General features: G+C 42.5%; 1 protein-coding gene across 3 annotated transcripts in view; it reads right to left on the bottom strand.

Moving 5' to 3' along the window:
* The window catches only part of MGAT5 (alpha-1,6-mannosylglycoprotein 6-beta-N-acetylglucosaminyltransferase), a 335,910-nt gene that overhangs the window by 53,980 nt on the left and 262,716 nt on the right, over positions 1-19,214 (bottom strand). The window lies entirely within an intron of this gene.

Below are 19,214 nucleotides of genomic sequence, written 5' to 3'. Positions count from 1 at the left end.
TATTAATGTGATTCTAAATTAAAAAAAAAAAAAATACAAAAACAGGATACCATGTTGTAGAGAAACACAGCAACACATAGTCAGGGACTGAAAAACGTTTCATTTTCTACTTAATTTCCTCTAAGAGAATACAATGATTTGATGCTATGGTAGTATTTGTTCTTCTCTTCGGAGCCCTAATGAGTATAAAAAGCACCTCTTTGGGGGTAATCAGGACAACTGAACAGATTCATACAGATCACAAACGTGCCCTCTGATGCCATCCCAGATCATGAGTGCAAAGTCTGCACGGGAGGGTGACATCTCCGAGGAAGACATAATTTAGTGTGCCAGGAAGTTCTCCTTGTTGGAATGGATATAGCCAGGGTGAACAGCACTGCTTCAAAAAGACACAGGACTTTTTGGAGATCCTTTTGCTTGGTGGCTCTTACCAGCAGTAGGCATTCAGGGTAAAAACGGTCTTCGAGAATGGATGGCAGGGTTGGGTCACCTGTCACCAGTCCTGCTTCATTATTCAGAGTCAGAGAGGAGAGAACTGGTCTCTGCCTGTGGCTGCCTTTCCACCGGCAGGCCAGGCCTCCACCCCTCACCCCCTATCCCTGCATTAATCTGAAGTAATTTGGCTGTTTCTGGGCATCCATCCACATCTGTGTAAATTTCAGTAGGCAGTATGGGTCAAGAATGAAAAGATGTAGGGTTTTATTCTTATACCTGCCCTATTATCTCATTGGAGCACCCACAAAAACAAATGAGATTTTTTTTATTGTTATGTGAAGGGGTCACAATTCCCACCACATTGTCTGATACACACACACACACACACACACACACACACACATACACACAAAATCACACACCCCACTCTCCACTGTGCCTCTCCAAGCTCCACCCAGCACTCTGTTATGTCAGAGACAAGGCACAGATCTCAGAGCGTGCAATGTCTCCATGTGCTGTAGGGCAGGCCCTTCACTCCCCAAGGGGTCTTCTGACCTCGACACTGGGCCTCTGACCAAGGGGAGCTCCACCTGTGAGTGAGACAGCACAAGCTCGCTTCTGGTGCTCCTCATCTCTGTCAAGCTAGAGTGCATAAGGGCTGTGCTTGGTAAATTTCCTCTCCAAGGCATTCAGCCCAGTGCCATACCCATTAATACCCACGACTTCATCATGATGGATGTGTCACTTTGTAATAATGTGCATAATCTCTCTCCTCAGAATAGGAAGTGTCAACACATCTTTGTTGTAAAGGCGAGGACCTGACATGTGATAAACCAGGCCATTTAAAACACAAGTTTCTCTTGGGCCCCTTCCTTCCTCTGCTCCAATCAAATGGAGAGCAATGTTCTAAATTCCAGGCATAATCTCTCTGCATTTTTTGAGGAAGCCACAGTGTCCAGACTGAAATTCTGATTTTGGCACAGCAGTGAAGGTTCCCTTCAAAAGGACAGCTAACCACTGGCCTTTACATGAAAGATTGTTTTTTAAGAAGGAAGTGAAAAATACCTCCTTGAAATAAATCACATCTCTTGAAATTTCTTCCCTTCATTCCTGACTTTTTGAAAACATAAAGAGAGCAAAGTAAAAGTGATCAGCTTAATTCATACACATTTGAATCTAAAATGCTGCAAATAAGTGTTTTTAGAAGGAAAAGCAGCTACAGTATCTAATTTAGAAACAGGAGCTTGAAAACAGACACAACTATGATACACGCGGAAGCAAAGCTGAGGTCTCATAATCAACTATCATTTTGGAAAATCTCTTTCGTACTTTTCATACTCTTCTCTCCCACGCAATCAGTACCTTTCCTCCATCTCCTCACATTTCTCAGGCACGGAGCTCTGAAGGTCTTTCCCCAACTCAAATGCCCACCATAACTTGTCCTAGGGACGTAGGTACAGGGAAAAGGACCAGAGTCAGATCTGGATTTCAGCTTGAGCTCTCCCTCTGTGCCCTTGGGTGAGTGGTTTCACCCACCTGCACCCAGATTCTTCAGGTAATAACCACTCTCCCTTCCAGAGAGGCCCCAAAGATCATAGGAGATGATGTGCATAAGTGGTTCTGGAACTACAAAAGGCTGTGCCATGGTTTGGATGTTCTCAGGACTTCACTTTCTAAACTTTGTGTTCTGTACTAGTCAAGCCTTTCTTCTCTATGCCATGTTCATGGCTAACTGTTGCTTCCAGTCTTTGTTTTAGAGACTCCTTCCTCCTTAAATGCTGCCTGCCATTGACCATCCCAGGCAGTCCTCCTTTTGAAGTAGTCAGAGTGACACTTCTTCTTGACATTTTCCTCAAGCAAATCACGAATAGCATGACCTGTACCCTCCCCCTGCCCTGTCTGCCAAAAGACCCCTAATTCCCCCCTCTGTACTGTCTCCTACCTTGCTCAACACGGATTGAGCTGGGTGTGTGTCCTTACTGTCCTTCATTTCCAAGCTCCTGGGGTGTGTGTGTGGGGGGGGGGGGGCAAGGACCTAGTCCATACACCTCTGATCATTAGTCTAGAAACTAAATGAAATAGGAGTCCAAGAGCAGAGACCTCTAAGGTCTGAAACAAGGCAAAGAGCACAGAAGTCTGAGAGTTAGCCTGATACTGAAGATGTGACATTTGTTCAGTAAGACAAACCATGCAGTGGGTAAGAAGGGGTCCACTCCTGGGGAAGATCTGGGCCCAAATCATTTCATGTTTGAAAGGAACTCTGCAGTGACTGTTTAGCAAAATTCAGTTACCATGGTCCCAGATTCCGGGGTTGAGGGGTTTAATTCTCATAGACTAGAATATACATCATGTGACTTAAATGTGTCCTCTGTGATGGCACAGGCAACTCCAGACAGATACTAGTGGAAACAGAGTACAGTCTTTGGAGAAGTCCTCCCTCTGAAATGGGTATGGGGCCCTGCCATGCGATTCAAAATAAAATTCCATTTCTGCAAACAATAGAAACTTTTATGTTGAAGGTAATTAACTTCTTTCCACCTTTTCTGACTATAAAAATTAGCTGAAGCTGAATTTTGCTTTTGGGGTCTGGTTTGTTTGGAGGGTACCAAGTGTTTGCTGGAACCTCACACTCTCCCTGATCTAACTAATCAAGTGGACTGCACAAAGTAACATGCACTGGAAGATTCACCGGGATGGCAGAAAAAAATATGAAAATCTTTGCTTACGGTTTTCAATGTTATTATAATGTACATAGTATTATTACAGCACTATACATTTTTTTAATAAATTAATACCCATGGATTGGGAGGTCCTGATCCGCCCCCCCTTTTTGCACTGACATGGTTGCCACAATCAAAAACAAACTGAAGACCAAGTGGCAGTCTAATCCTGAAGAGAAGCTTGCAAATAACCACTTGTCAACAAAATGGAGTGAACAAATAAAATTCTGTCTGCATCTATTTTTCCTAGAAGGAAGGCTGGGAAAAACCTGATGAAACCACACCAATGCCCCTGTCTTGGTCACCTGTAGTTCCCAATGAGAAAGAGTAATTATAAAAGGGGAGTGACAATTAGCTTTAAAATTCCAGTAGAATGTGGTAAAGGGACAGTGAACATCCTCATTAAAAAGGTTCAGAAGAGGAGGCATTTGGTCTCCTGTGTCTTTGACAGAATTTCTGAGCTCAGGGCTATGTACTTTCTCCCCCACAGTCACCTAACACCCACTTAGGCAGAAACACAAGTACTCCACATTTATTATCAGAGCAGCTTGCCATATTCCACATTAGTTCTGATCTCAAATTTATTCAGGTCACCTTCACACACCATTAACTAAGTTACCCACCAAGCCATTAGGTACCATATGTGCATGACTGCAGGCCTCAGGGTCTCCAGGAAAAAAAAAAAAAAAATAATCATGGGGGAACCCATCTAGCTGGTAGGTCTTCTAGTTCAGCTGGTAAAGCATATGGAGGTAGTGCAGAGGCCAAGGCTTTACTCTACTTGAAAAAAAAAATCACAGTAAGAAAGCTTTCCTTTAAAAAAAGGAGGGACTCTGGAAAAGGCAGGGGGTGCTATCTCAGTGCAGATGTTAGCTAGGTCTTTTCCCCTCAGATGGCTTTTCAGACATTCCCAAACTTAGCATTTATGAAATTTAAATGGGCTAAATTTAAAAGTCAATAAAACATCAGTAAGAATAACTTCAGCAGACTGAGAAACATCAAATATATTTAAATTAAGTGAGTTCATAAAGACACTTAATTAGACTATCACCATTTGCGAGCACTAATGAACTAATGGATGTAGGCAATGAGTCATAATGGCTGAGAACATCAAGGGAAGGAAGAAAAACAGACTTCAGTGTCTCCCAACGTTACTACCCAGCCACACCTATGAAGTGGCCTTGCACAATTACACCCTAATCTGATCAAGCTGTAATATCTTATCTACCCATTAAAGAAAGAGGGGAGAGGAGGAGAGTAAACCACACCACGGGTGTGCATTGAGTAAAATTCAGGCTAGGGGAAACTCTATGGGATAAATTGGTTCCTTTAACAGACTCCCATTAAAAGGGAGTTCAGGAACACCCCCAAGCACAGTGTGTGGCTCCTGTTGGCAACCTGATTGAAGAAAATGAACAGACATTATGAGGCAATCTATGAAATCTGAACACGGGCTGTGTATTCAACATAAAGAACTATCAATTATTTTTAGGTGTGATAATGGTATTGCGGTTAATTTTTTTTAAGAGTCCTTGTATTTTAGAGGTACAGGCTGAAATACGTGGGGGTGAAATGATGTCTTGGATTTGCTTTAAAATAGTCTGAGGGTGAGGGATACAGAGGAGACAGGAAGAGCTGGGAGTTGATAATTGGTGAAGCTGGATGGGTGCATGGAAGCTCATTATGTTATACTTTCATTACAAATTTTCTATGATAGGGACGACTGGGGGGCTCAGTTGATTAAGCATCCAACTTCAGCTCAGGTCATGATTTCACGGTTTGTGGGTCTGAGCCCCGCATCCGGCTCTGTGCTGACAGCACAGAGCCTGCTTGGGATTCTCTCTCTCCCTCTCTGCCCCTCCCCCACTTACTTTCTCTATCTCTCTTTCTCTCTCTCTCTCTCTTTCAAATAAACTTAAATTTTTTTCTGTGATAAATGGATAAAATTTCCACCTAAATAAGAGTCACTATAATTTATTCTGAGAAAAGCTTTCAAACTCTCAAAAGTGAGAACGCTTTTTTGTTTTTGTCCTTGACTTTTGGGGTAAGAGGTGGCAACTTCTAAGCTTTAGACAGCTCTAACCTTATGTTTTAGTTCTCTGCCTCTCCTTAATTCATTTTTTTTTGTGCATCCTTCTAAAACCCCAGCTCTGACCCCCATGAAATCAAACTGATGATTCTGTTGTCTCCTGTGTCTGCTGTGATCACAGAATTCGGTGTGGCAAGTGTCCTGATTCTCTCACAATCACCCAACCATTCATCTTCTGTTGGGGCCTTCTGCTGACAGTCTCCCATTCACAGACACATTTTTCTTCTGGCTTTGGAGCTCTTGGGGACATAACTGAATATCCAACCCTTCACAGCTATGGGACGACTGCTTTCCCCTACTATTCCCTGCTCTTTCTTGTTCCCCTTCAACAAAAAACTCTCTGTGTTGTTCAGGACTGGCCGTGAGGATGGGTGTGATTCCTCCCTCCCCCTCCAGCATAAGGGGACATGACGCAAGAGCTCGCCAGGTGACTTACCGGCAGGTGACTTACTCTTGGCTAGAGAGGACTTCCAGCTGCACAGACACAGCCAGACTAGTGGGTGTGGTGCCCCTGCGTGCTGAGCTCACAACTCTACTACAACTTTCTATGCAGGATTTCAGTTAATCCTCACAACCATCTTAGGAGGAAAGAACTAACTGCTATTTACACCTTACAAATGGACAAATTGAGGCCCACAGACATCAAAACACTTGCAGCAGTAAGGTCATCTAATAAGTTATATGGCAGAATCAGGATTGGAATGAAGCTCTTTGCCACCGTTCTATAAAAGCCAGTCTTTGTGTCAGCTTGTTAAAGAGAACACAATATATGTATCTTATATCTGGTCAAGTGGCCTCTGACATAAACCTACTCTGATAAGGTTTTTGTTGTGTTTTTATTTTCATCTTCACCCTAACTGTTGCTTATGCTGAGATGTCCCTTGCACACGTATTACCTGGGTATATACTACTACCCTCCCCCTACCCTTTCATTCAATACAAAGACTGGCTTAGTACATATCCACTTTGTGGTAGAGACAGCTGTTGGCTACCCTCTTCTTCCTTCAACAGAACCACACTTTGATCTGGGGCAGCAACAGTCCCCACTGAGAGATCATTTTTCCCAATGTTATTAGGAAGTGAGGTAAAGACTGGGTACAACTTCCATGAGGGCTCTTTAAAGTGGCTTGCCTTAGCAGGGAAGTACACCCTTTCTATCCTTCCCTTCATTCTCTTGCATCCTAAGTGGATTGAGGACATAACAGCTGGAGGTCCAGCAGGCATCTTGGACCAAGAGGTAACTTTGAAGATAGGCATCATTACTAAGATGGCAGAGTAGAAGGACAGAAGCAGCCTGGGTCCCTGATAATAGGCCACTAAAATAGCCCTAAATTGCCTTTTTTAAATTCCTAATTTAATTGATATACTTACCCATTCCAACATTCTAGTTTTGGGAAACTACTACTACCATTTTATCTAGTTAGTCCCTCATTTGAATGGCATTTCTTCTAACACCTCTGAGGTTATTTCACCTTTCTGCAGTTTCCATCAATAGCTTGTTCAAACATTTCTTATTTTGCCTCTGACAGCTGCTCATATTCTGACACTGAACTGATTCTCCATAGTCCACTCACAAGCTAATTTTGCACATTTAAAAATAACCCATTACTATACTTTGCAACAAATTTTTGCTTTGACATTCTTTTAAGGATTTCTGTCAGCATACCAAAATGCTCTCAGAGCTTACTGTGATGTGATTCTGGCTGATAACAAGGTGCTACTCACACCTTATCTCACCTTCCAAGGCTTTAGTGTTGCTTAGCATGGCTGTTGCTTAGCTGTTCCATATTTTCTCCATCCATTAGGAACAATAGGACCTCACTTTATAAGCCCTGTGTAAAAAATGTTAGATATATCTTCCTTCTAACAAGCATTTATCAAAGTCTCATTTTTTTGTATTTCTTCCTCCTCCAGAGAATGCTCAATATTCTATACCATCAGTGGTTTTATTATCTTTCTCTAGCGTCATATTAACAACGATTTTTCATTTTCTGCTGTCATGCCCCATACATGTGTTGAAACATATTTTTAAGTAAGTACCCAACCTTACATGTCTTTAAAATTTTTCATATGTATGTTTATAACCTGCTCTTTGGGGCTTACCTTGCTACCTTGCATTTTAGTGGCATTACAAACACTATTGCCCTCCACATTCACCCCAGTTTGTCTGATGTGTATTTGTACATAATGGAGCCCATGTGAACAGGCTATTCAATCAGCAGCTGAGAGTTTCCCAAACTGGGAGCCAGAAGTGAGGGGCTTTAAATGGCAGGAGAAGGATTAAGTGATTAATGGCATTCCAGTCCCCCTTTTATTCTTCATTCTCTGTAGATTTAATATACCTTGTGGTGTATACATGCTGTCTTGACGGGACTGCTGCCCTGAGATTTTTAACGCTTACTTGAAATCTACTTGGTTTTGGGGCCAGTCACTGGATTCAGTTTCTCTTGCCAATCCTGCTGTTTCATGAGTAATATTATTTAGAGAAAGAAAAGAAGTGAGAGAGAATAAAGGAGGAGGTGCAGGCAGTTCTGTTAAAATGCATGTTTCTTCAAGGTCAATAAGCTCATACAGGAAGGATAAAGTAGGGAAGGATGTCGGTGAAGCACGTAAGTCACTGTGGTTCACGTTCTATCTTTCCCCAGCACATTAGTATTCTGTAGACTCAGTAACAGCAGCTTCATGCAAAATACATCACTTAGATGCATGCAAGAAGCCACACAGGGACATGGTAGTACACAACACGCCTGTTTTGTGGCCACAGGCTCCGTCATGGAAGTGCTCCTGTGGGGTTCTTGTCCCTCACTGTGCACACTACCCTGTTTCATATAGTAAAAGTAGCCTCAAATCATCCCAATGTCCCCCACTACCCAAGCATGCTAATTGGATTTGTTTAAGGGTAAAGTTGTGTATTTACTCTAGTATATTACTTTTTAGGCTTTAAATGTGTCTTTTGAAACTCTGATACCATTTTTACTAGGCTTGTTATGTTTTATAATGGCTGTGGGTTAAAGGTGTTTAGATTTGCATTGGCCTTGCTCAACTCTGCTTTTCTCATAAATTCTATTATTAGTCTGTGACTTCATAATTTGAGATTTCTCAGGAATGCAAATACCATGATCTATCAGAAGTGCTCATACATTGAACTTCAAAAATGTAATGGTGACACCAAAATAAATTTCCAGAACTTAAAATAAATGTGTATTCGTAAAAAATCAAATAGTTATGAAACCATTTGCATTTTTAAAAGCTGGGGTTTGATTTTATAAATATTTTATGGTTTAGAGAACTAGGAGCTTGGTTCTCACACACCAGAGGATTGGCCAGAATTAAGTAGGTGAACAAAGAACCCCTGAAAAACTGACCCAGTTACATTCAACACATTTCCTTTAAAGGCAGGCTACAAGCAAGCCCTCAAGGACAGTGGAACAATGTAGGACTAGGAACAGTGGCCGCCTGGAAGGACAGCTGAAAAAGCAAGAGTCTCAAGCAGAGCTGGCATTTAGGTCAGGGGTCCACCACTTTTTTCTTAAAGAGCCAGATAAGAAAAAACCTTAGGCTTTGTGAATTAAGAAATTCAATAAGCTGCAGGATATAAAATCAATATACAAAAATCTGATGCATTTCTATATAATAATGAACTATCAGACAGAGAAATTAAGAAAAACAATCCCATTTAAGGTTCCATCAAAAAGAATAAAATACCCAGGAATAAATGTGACCAAGGAGGTGAAAGACCTGTATGTTGAAAATTACAAGACATTAATGAAAGAAATGGAAGAAGTCACAAATTAATGAAAACATATTCGGTGCTCATGAATTGGAGAAAGTTATATTGTTAAAATGTCCATACTATCCAAAGCAATATATAGATTCAATACAATCTCTATCAAAATTCCAGTGACATTTTTCATAGAAATAAAACAAACAGTCCTAAAATTTCTATGGAACCATAAAAGACCCCAAATAGTCAAAGCAATCTTGAGAAAGAAGATTTCAAACTCCCATTACAAAGCTATAATAATTGCAACAATATATGTTATTGGCATAGAAACAGACATTAGATCCATGGGACAGACCAGAGAGCTCACGCATATATGGCTCATTAATTTATGCAAAAAGAGCCAAGAATATACAACGAGTGAAGGATGGTCTCTTTAATAAATAGTGTTGAAAAAACTGACAACTACTTCTTACATCAATCACAAAAATTAACTCAAAATGTATTGTAGACTTGGTAAGATCAGAGACCATAAAACTCCAGAAGAAAACATAGGTGGTAAGCCCTTAGGTGATAAGCCCTTGGCATGGGTATTGGTAATGATGTTTTTAATCTGACACCAAAAGCAAAAGTAATAAGAGCAAAAATAAACAAGTGGGAATATATCAAACTAAAAAGCTTCTACAGAAAAGAAAACCATCAAAAAATGAAAAGGCAACTTAGAGAATGGGAAGAAATATATGCAAGTCATTTATCTGATAGGGGTTTAATATCACACACACACACACACACCTCATAAAACTCAAAAGCAAAAAAATAATCTAATTAAATAATGGGCAGGGGATCTGAATAGCCATTTTCCCAAAGACATGTAGAAGGCCAACAGGTACATGAAAAGGTGCTCAATATCCTTAATCAGGGAAATGTAAATCACAACCTCAAAGAGATATTACCTCACACCTACTGGAATGGGTATTATCAAAAAGACAAGAAGTAATGGTGAAGTATGAAGAAAAAGGAACCCTTATGCACTGCTCGTGGGAATTTAAATTGGTGCAACCATTATGGAAAACAATATGGAGTTTCCTTAAAAAGTTAAAAATCGAATTACTCTATGACCCGGCCATTCCACTCCTGGGTATTTATCCAAGGAAAACAAAAACACTAATTCAAAAAATATAGGTACCCCCATGTTTGTGGCAGTATTATGTAAAAATAGTCAAGATATGGAAATAACCTAAGTGTCCATCAATGTATAAATGGATAAAGATGTATAGACATACAATGGAATATTACTCGGCAATAAAAAAAGAATGAAATCTTGCCATTTGTGACAACACTGTGAGAAGACAGACCTTAAGGGCATTATCCTAAGTGAGATAAGTGAGAAGGACAAGTCAGAAAGAGATGGACTGATGCCATATGATCTCACTTCTGTGTGAATATATATACATATATATATATATATACACATATGTACATATGGCATATGCATATATAATATATGGCATATATATACATATATATATACATATATATATGTGTATATATATATATATGGCATATATATATATATAAATGGCTCATAGATAAAGAGAACAGACTGGTGGTTACCAGAGGTGGGGGGTCGAGGAGGTGGAAGCAATAGGTGAATTTTATTTTTTAAAGTTTAAATTGAATTAAAAAAAAATATTTTAGGCTTTGCGGACCATGAAGTTTCTGTTCCAACTACTGGCCTCTGACACTGTGGGTGAGAGCACCCACTGACAGTAGTAAAAAAAAAAATGGGTGTGGATGTGTTTCAATAAAACTTTATGAAACAATGAAATTTGAATCACATGTATTTTTCCACATATCACAATTATTCTTTGATTTTTTTATTTTTTAAGCCATTTAAAAACATAAAAACTATGCTTAGCTCATGGTCCATACAAAAACAGATGGTGAGCCTCTGGGTCAGTTTGCCAACCCCTGATTCAAAGGTTTGAGATCTGTTAAGGATGCAATCAACCACGTATAAATAACAATTGGATACCAGCTGGTAAAAGTGAACAACAGTACCAAAAGTAGCCGAGGGTGGCCAGCAAGAGGAAAATTTCAAAGCAAATCTTTTTATTTTTATTTTTTAAAGTTTATTTACTTTGAGAGACATAGAAAGTGCAAGTGGGGGAGGGGCAGAGAGAGGGGAAGAGAGAATCCCAAGTGGGCTCCATACTGTCAGTGCAGAGCCTGATGCAGGGCTTGAACTCACAAACCATGAGATCATGACCTGAGCCAAAGTTGGATGCTCAACCAACTGAGCCATCCAGGAGCCTCTCAAAAGCTGGGTGATGGGCATTGAGGAGGGCACTCGTTGGGATGAGCACTGGGTGTTGTATGGAAACCAATTTGTTAAAGAACTATTTAATAAATAAACAAATAACATACATACATACATACCACCCCCCCCCCCCCGCCAAAAGCAAATCTTTTAAAGAAGTACACAGTTCACTAGCTAGATAAATAATGGGTCCTTGGATAACTTCTCTTTTCAGTGTTTAATTTAAATTAGAGGTGCTTTGTTTTATAAGAAAACTAGAAAATTCAGTAAGTTATGTACTGTTGTTTAAATAAACAAGTAGAGGGGCATCTGGGTGGCTCAGTCAGTTGAGCGTCCGACTTGGGCTCAGGGCATGATCTCATTGCTCATGAGTTCCAGCCCTGTGTGGACTCTGTGCTGGCAGCTCAGAGCCAGGAACCTGCTTCAGAGTCTGTCTCACTCTCTCTCTCTGCCCCTACCCCACTCGTACTCTCTCTCTCTCTCTCAAAAATAAACAAACATTAAATAATCAAGTAGAGGGGCACCTGGGTGGCTCAGTTAAGTATCTGATTTCAACTCAGGTCATGATCTCACGTTCGTGGGTTCAAGCCCTGTGTCAGGCTCTGTGTAGACAGCTCAGAGCCTGAAGCCTGCTTTGGATTCTGTGTCTCCCTCTCTCTCTCTCTGCCCCTCTTCCGCTCATGCTCTGTCTCTCTCTCTCAAAAATAAACATTAAAAAATTTTAAAAAATAATAACAATCAAGTAGAAAGTTGATGCTGTATTAGTATGTTAGTTGCTAACCACAGCTTCTCTCACCCACAACAGACATCACTACTGTTTCTTAGTCAACATAAGAGGGAGAAGTAGTTATCAGCTAATAGAATCCTTTAAAGCAGAGAAAAATGGTAAAAGATACCTATATATCATGAATGTTTTATTTTAACCTAAAACTATAATGCGATCATTCAAGTTTCCTTAAAATGTCATGTAAACTTAAAGGTACTTGCGGAACAATGTAAATGGAGCCTCGAAATTTTTATTTTCCCATTATTTTACTGGTTTCTAAACCACCCATAATTTAGCAGCAAATCTGTTTTCTTGGAGGACTAACCTTCATCAAATCCGTTCAAAGCTACAACCATGTTGGTACATAAATGACTGTTCTTTATTTTCACGTTACATTGCATTGGTTTACGTAAATAGATAATAGTTAATGGGACTATGTAATTCCAAACAGGTATGTGGCATGAACAGGTTTTGTAGCAGACACACCTGATGCTTGCTGTGCAGACAACTCAAAACATGGGTGCAGAAGGTCATGGCCACTGGCCGGGGGTGGGGGAGACTGCGGTAGCTCCAACTTTCTGAGGGCTGCTGGCCTAGGGATGTTTGACAAAGGCAGCAGCAGACACAGATTAACCAGATCTTTGAGAAGTGGAGGTTGGTCAAGAGACCCTTATCTCTACCCTCACCTCTCCAGTACAGTAGTTCTCAACCCTGGAATCATGGTGGGGGTGGTGCAGAGGATGAAAAGCTCTAAGTTTGGTTCACCCACTACCTATACCAAAATCATCTCAAACATCTGTGATCCTGAGGTCCCATTCAGTCTTACTGCATCCAAATCTTGGGATGATCCCTGCTTCTGCTGAGCTCCCGGTGATCCTGATGCATGCTCTATTTGAAAACCACCCTTTGAAATAGCTTGCCTGGCAGCCTAAAACTTCCCACAAGTTGCTACAACAGTGGTGGTTAGCCTTGGGTGCCCACTAATCACCTGGGGAGCTTTCACCTGGGTGACAGAGATTGGGATCCAACTGGTCGGGGGAGGAGCCTGGCCACTGGTATTTTTAACAGCTCTCCAAGTAACCTAAGAGCGGCAGGTAGGGCTGGGGACCTCCACAACACTCCAGGGCTGACATTATAAATGGGCAGCTCCTATAGGCTCTTCCAGATTCCTGAGAACTCAAACCAGTCTCACATCACTGGAGTTTATTAGGCAAGTAACAGTTTTCATTAAAAAATACACATTTTGAATATATTTTTCCCATAAAAGACCTACATCCATACTTAGGAAGGGCCCAGGGAATGTAGGCAGCTAAAATCAACTTCTAAAGAACTGCTCATTGAAATGACTGAGAGAACAGACCTCTAAAGGCCAAGTTCACAACAGCTGAATGCAAGTTTTGAAACTGCTAAGACCATGAAATTCATTAGGGAGTCTGGGCAGGATTTCCGAAAAATGTTGCCATTTCTGGAAACAACCACTCTTACCAGGAATTTATCTGGATACCTGGAACCACAACTATTCTATATAGTCAAGATAATCAGGTCAAAGACAGAAATTCAACTTTCCCATGATTCAGAAAGAAATCAGAACTCTTTTCAACACAAAATGCACAGCCTCTTCTATTTTTAAGGGCTTTACTAGAATTTGGGGAGAGGGTAGAGGTACATTAAAAACAGTACCCCACTCAAAAAAGAGGGGCTTCCATCATTCTCCATGTCCTTACTTTGTTCTACTATTGCTTATTCAACATTTCCCTGTACTATATAATTATTTAGTGATCTATTGCCCTCTTTTCCCTTATTCAAATACAAGCTCCTTGAAGACAAGTTTACAACCTATTTACTCTTAGAGTACCAGACCTTAGAACAATGTCTGGCACCCAAGACACATGTATTTTGAATAAATGAAGCAAGGTTCTTGCCCTGTGGAAAGTTAGAAATTGAATATAACCCACTTGGCTGGGGCAGAGCAAATACACAAATAGCTAAATATGGCAACAGCTAACCACATGGATGGCAGCGAAATAACACGGAATTAAGACAGAATCTTAAGAACAACGGCTCCCATTCTGGTATGGCCCCAACATTTACACCCTTCTCCTTTGACATCTCCATAGCAAACCTGCTGGCAGTAGATAAGGAACTCGAAGCTCAGAGAGAACAGGTGGCTTGTTGAAAGCTACAGGTGCTGGGTGGTGAGGGGGCAGGGGAGTGGTCTGCCCCTCATCAGAGCCCCCCCACTTCCACACTACCTGCAGCACAGCAAGCCTGGGAAAAGTTCACCTGCTTTGTAATGGCATAAAGCTGTTTTCTAACTGAAGTGCAATCACAGACAATAAGGATTTGGTGCTGAATAATAAGATGTAGTAAGATAATAGCTACCATTTATTGCACATTTACCATATGCCAGGAACCACACTGCATGTATATTTCTAGCTTACTCCTGCCCCAAAGCCCGTGAGATGTGTACTATGATCCCTATTTCCTGATGAAGTTTAAAAAAGTTGGTGGGTAAAGAGGTTTGAGAAACAGCGGACCAGAAAATGATCTCTTAATCCCTTTCTTAGCTCTAAGAATCTGAGTGACACCTTCCTTGACTTAAGGGAGAGGAAGCTGCCGCAAACCTTCCTTGAGAACTTACTATGTGGCAGACACTAAATTAAGCCCTCTTTGACCTTCCTTATTTCATCTCTACAGCCCTATGACCCAAGCACTGTCAATGTCATTCTTGTTTTTCCAGAGGACAAAGCTGGGTCCGTGGAGGTTAAAATGTATCCAGGGCCAGGGGGCAACTGATGGAGTCAGGACCAACTCCAGAACCCATGGCCTAATCCCTTCGCCATGGGAACACGGCTCCAGGATGCCAACCACTCTTTTTTTTTTTCTTTTTCTTTCCCTGAAAAAGGCTAGAGCTGCTATTATTAACGGAATCAACAGCACACTTCTCTGGGTCCACCGGTCCACATGTTCACATTTCACTCTCTTCAAATATTACTTTGTTACTCCTGTGTCCAGGGCCTGGCCAGGCAGTGAGGATTCACCATGTGAATGGGACCTCTGGGTGCCTGCCATCAGGAAGCCACAGCGTGGCCCCAGCCGCTGGCTTGTGGAAGTCCCGGCCACATCAGAGGCAGCACTCGCCTACACAGCCACTTTTTCTGGGTTCCAGGTGCCAGGGGACTGTCGCTGTCTGCTGGTTTGCCTGCATGAAATTTAATTCTTTGAACTCCATATCCAGCTGGTGAAGGGGAGCCCTCGAAAGTTACAGATGTTTCCCCACAAGGACAAGAAACCGCTTACACCGGGACCTTTGTGTCTCTTCCTGAGCCGTGACTCATCTGTCTTCTGGGTCACGGCCAGAATCATGCTTCCTTCTTATCTCATTTCTGAAAGAACAAAACTAGAAGGGAACACGGGACCCTGGAGACAAGTAATACTAGCGCGTCATCACAAGAGAATAAAATATTCAGAACAAACGCACATGTGTTTCTGCAAAGCCCTAAGCAAATATTTCTAAATTGTTTCATCCAACATTGTTAATTCATTACAGCAGAAGCTTAAATATAGGGAGAAAGAACTGAGAGAAGCATTAGAACAAAGAAGAGCAGGAGAGAGAGGTAAGAACAGAGAAGAGAAAGAGGGGACAGCAGATACGTGGATGAGGCAAGGCAGAGGGCCTGCAGCCAGGTGCCCATCCACTACAGCCAGGATGCAAAGTGGTGAGCACTAAGGAATTATCCAGGCCAACCACCCACTGAGAGCCGGGGTGCCTCCACAATAGCCACGGCTATTGAGTATCTATGGAGAGATTACTATGTGCCCAGCCCTATAGTACATATGTTCATTGGTGACAATGACCTCAAGCATTCCAGATAACCCTGTGGGTCAGTACCTACTACCCCCATTTTACAGCTGGGAACACTAAGGCTCAGATTAGTGAGGTGTTGGGTAGAAGTGCACATAGAGAGTAAGTGGTAGAGCCTGGAAATGAATCCTGATCTATCTCTAAAGCCCATGCTCTTAATTGCTACATCCTGCCTCTAGGGTTTTCTATACTTATATGACTGGACAGCCTGTTAAATCTGACTGTGGTAGGGGTAAATTAGAGAGAGACAGAGATGATATACTAAAAAAAAATTTTTTGCAACCTTGCCACAGGCTCTGTGTCCCAGCTGATAAGCTCTGAGCTCACACACTCTGGCCCATCCTCATGGTCCCCATGTCCCCTCCATGGCTGCAGGACTTGGGGGCTGTAGGGGCCACTAGAGAACCAGGCACAAAAATCCTTTTCCTTCTGCAATGTCTTTCCAGCACCCTCTACTGCCAGCTGCAAAGGAAAAATATTTCTAGGGCCCAGATTCGTTTTCACAGAGCAGTTAGAAAGGATGAATTTGGAGGTGAGCAGCACTAAGCCAGCATCTGGCAGAGAGTGGAGGGCTAGGAAAAGTGGCTAGGCACATGCTGGGTGTAGAAACCACATGGATTTTGTTGAAGACTGCTAGAATTAAGCCTGAGGAACCTGCCTGGACACACACCTGGTGATAGGGCCAGTGTGAGCATTAGTTTGTTCTCTGTACAAGAGAAGTTGGCAGCAGGTCTGATCTAGAAAGAGGTGCAGAGAAACCAGTTGAGGAGAAAGGACCAACCTATGAAAAAAGTTACCAGTTTTGATGGTAGGATCCCTTGAAAAACCAAGTCACGTCAGCTAAGGAAGCCAGAGCCCTGGGAGGACACAGGCTTTTGACTTTGTCTCTACCAATACTGTCTCTGATGTGCTCTGCTATCCCAACTGTTGGTTTTGATGAAAGAGAAAGGGGTAAGCGAATGTGCCATACACACAAAATCCATTTCCCTTCCCTTCTACCTTGTTATATGAATCTGAACACTCTTGAGGAACAATGAATCTGATTGCTAAGCCAATCACAATTGTACCCTCCTCCACTTTCCCTGCCTCCCCTGTGACCAAGGATGGCCATGTGACCCAGGATGAATGATGAGAAATATACTGGAAAGATGACCAGGGCAAGCTTCTGTGCCTTTTTTTTTTTTTTTTTAATGTTTATTTATTTTTGAGAGAGAGAGAGAGAGAGAGAAAGGGAGAGAGCATGAGTGTACACACAAATGGGGGAGGGGAAGATAGAGAGGGAGACAGTGAATCCCAAGCAGGCTCTGCTTTGTTAGCACAGAGCCTGACGTGGGGCTTGAACTCATGAACTGTGAGATCATGATGGGAGCAAGTCGGACACTCAACCGACTGAGCCACACAGGTGCCCCGGGAAGCTTCTGTTTCTTAATAAAAAGAACAGACATAGCCAGCTCCGGCCCCTTCACCCTTTGTTCTGCTCTGACCACAGATACGATACTTGCTTGGAGCTGCAGCAGTCTCTGTGAGCAGAAGGCAGTAGGCCAATGTGCTAATAAGGATGACAAAGCAGAAGGACAGAAGAGGTCTGGGTCTTTAGTGATTCTAATGTGGACAAGCTGCCCCTACCCCAGGCTGCTGACATCAAGACCTTGTTATGTGAGAGGGGTAAGCCCTGTTTGATCCCTGTTGGTGAGGCATTTTGCTCATTTCAGCTGAATGCACTTCTGGTGGATCCAAGGGAGAAGTTCATGGGCATGCTGTCCAGCTTGGGATAGTTTAATAAGTATTTTCACAAGTATCTCTTGTCTGACTCTTATTTCAGGCATAACAGGTGCTCTGAGCCCATCTGAAGGGTAAGCACATGGTTGAGGCACTGATGTGATTTGGTCAGAGCTGGGATCTGTCCAGGTCTACGGAGGTCGTCACACGTTGGATGGCATCGGTAGAAACACCTACCCTGTGGGCCAACTGAGTTTCAGGTTGGGAGGCGCAACCCTTGCATTATGATCCTCCAAGAGCTAGTACATTCTCACAAGATGTAAGTAAGCAAAACTCATGTATTGTTTTGGATCCTGGCCTCAGGTGAAGAATGGAAGAAGGCCTGGCAGTTCCAGCTGCATCCAATAGGGTACTGGGTAAGGAGGAGGGATCCTTTGCCTCCTACCCATGGCTCACCAACAAGGTTCTTCCAGATTAGGTGGCACTCTGTGCTTAGAGGTGCCTGAGGAGGAATTACCCTGTGGTCCAAGTGGTGAGGGATTTGTCTGCAAAAGCAGCCACACCTTTGCCTCTCCGAGTTATTACTCAAACTGCCAGTGTTTTTTGTTTTTTTTTTTAATTTTTTTAAATGTTTATTTTTTAGAGAGAGAGACAGAGTGTAAGTGGGAGAGGGGCAGAGAGCGAGGGAGACACAGAATCCGAAGCAGGCTCCAGGCTCTGAGCTGTCAGCATAGAGCCTGATGCGGGGCTGGAACTCACGAGCTGAGGGATCATGACCTGAGCTGAAGTCAGGATGCTTAACCAACTGAGCCACCGAGGCACCCCTCAAATTGCCACTGGTTTAAATGACCCAAATGCCAACTCCACAAAAATATCATTGTGGAGTTCCGAGGAACAAAAAACAGAGACACTAATTTAGGATAATTCTTTCCATCAACTGCAGCCAATGATCTACATCACTTCTAGCCAATGAAACAAATTTTATTTTAAATGGGAAGAGAAAAGGGAAGGGAGAAGGAAAAGAGAGAAGAAGGGAGGGGGAGGAGAGGAAAGAAGGGAAAAGTAAAAAGGAGGGGGAAGGGAGGAAATAGAGGAAAAAAGGAAAAAGGAGGCCTTTAGACTAGGCACAGCTTCTCTTTGGCAGGGGGCGTGAAATCCGTGTCTCCCAGACCCTGATTTCCTCCTGGGAAAATGCAGTAGCTGTGCTGTCCCATAGGGCTGCTGGGAAGCTCCTGCCTGTCTGGCATTACTCCCGGCAAGTATGCTAGCACCATCTGGAGGCCTGGCCAAATCTTAGCAGGCTCTGACGACCTGGAATGATCACTAATTGGTCTGGAATGACAGGGGTGTACCCTGTTTTACTCCATTCTGTGCAATGGGAATGGTGTCCTCTGGGCTTTTACGGTGGACAAGTCTATGGGGTAGCTCTACACACTCCTATTCTGCAGTCAACACCCCTCAGCAGCCTGGACGGAGAAGGACAGAGGTCAAGGCTTCATAGGCCCTTTGCCTCCCACCAACCATAACCACTGGCCCTCTCTTCCCTCTTCCACTAGGAGATGCCTGTTGGAACTTAATT

The sequence above is a fragment of the Lynx canadensis genome, chromosome C1, assembly GCF_007474595.2.
Source record: "Lynx canadensis isolate LIC74 chromosome C1, mLynCan4.pri.v2, whole genome shotgun sequence".
Taxonomy (NCBI): Eukaryota; Metazoa; Chordata; class Mammalia; order Carnivora; family Felidae; genus Lynx; species Lynx canadensis.
Note: the sequence above shows the minus strand (reverse complement) of the source record. Positions and strands in the feature narration are given on the sequence as shown.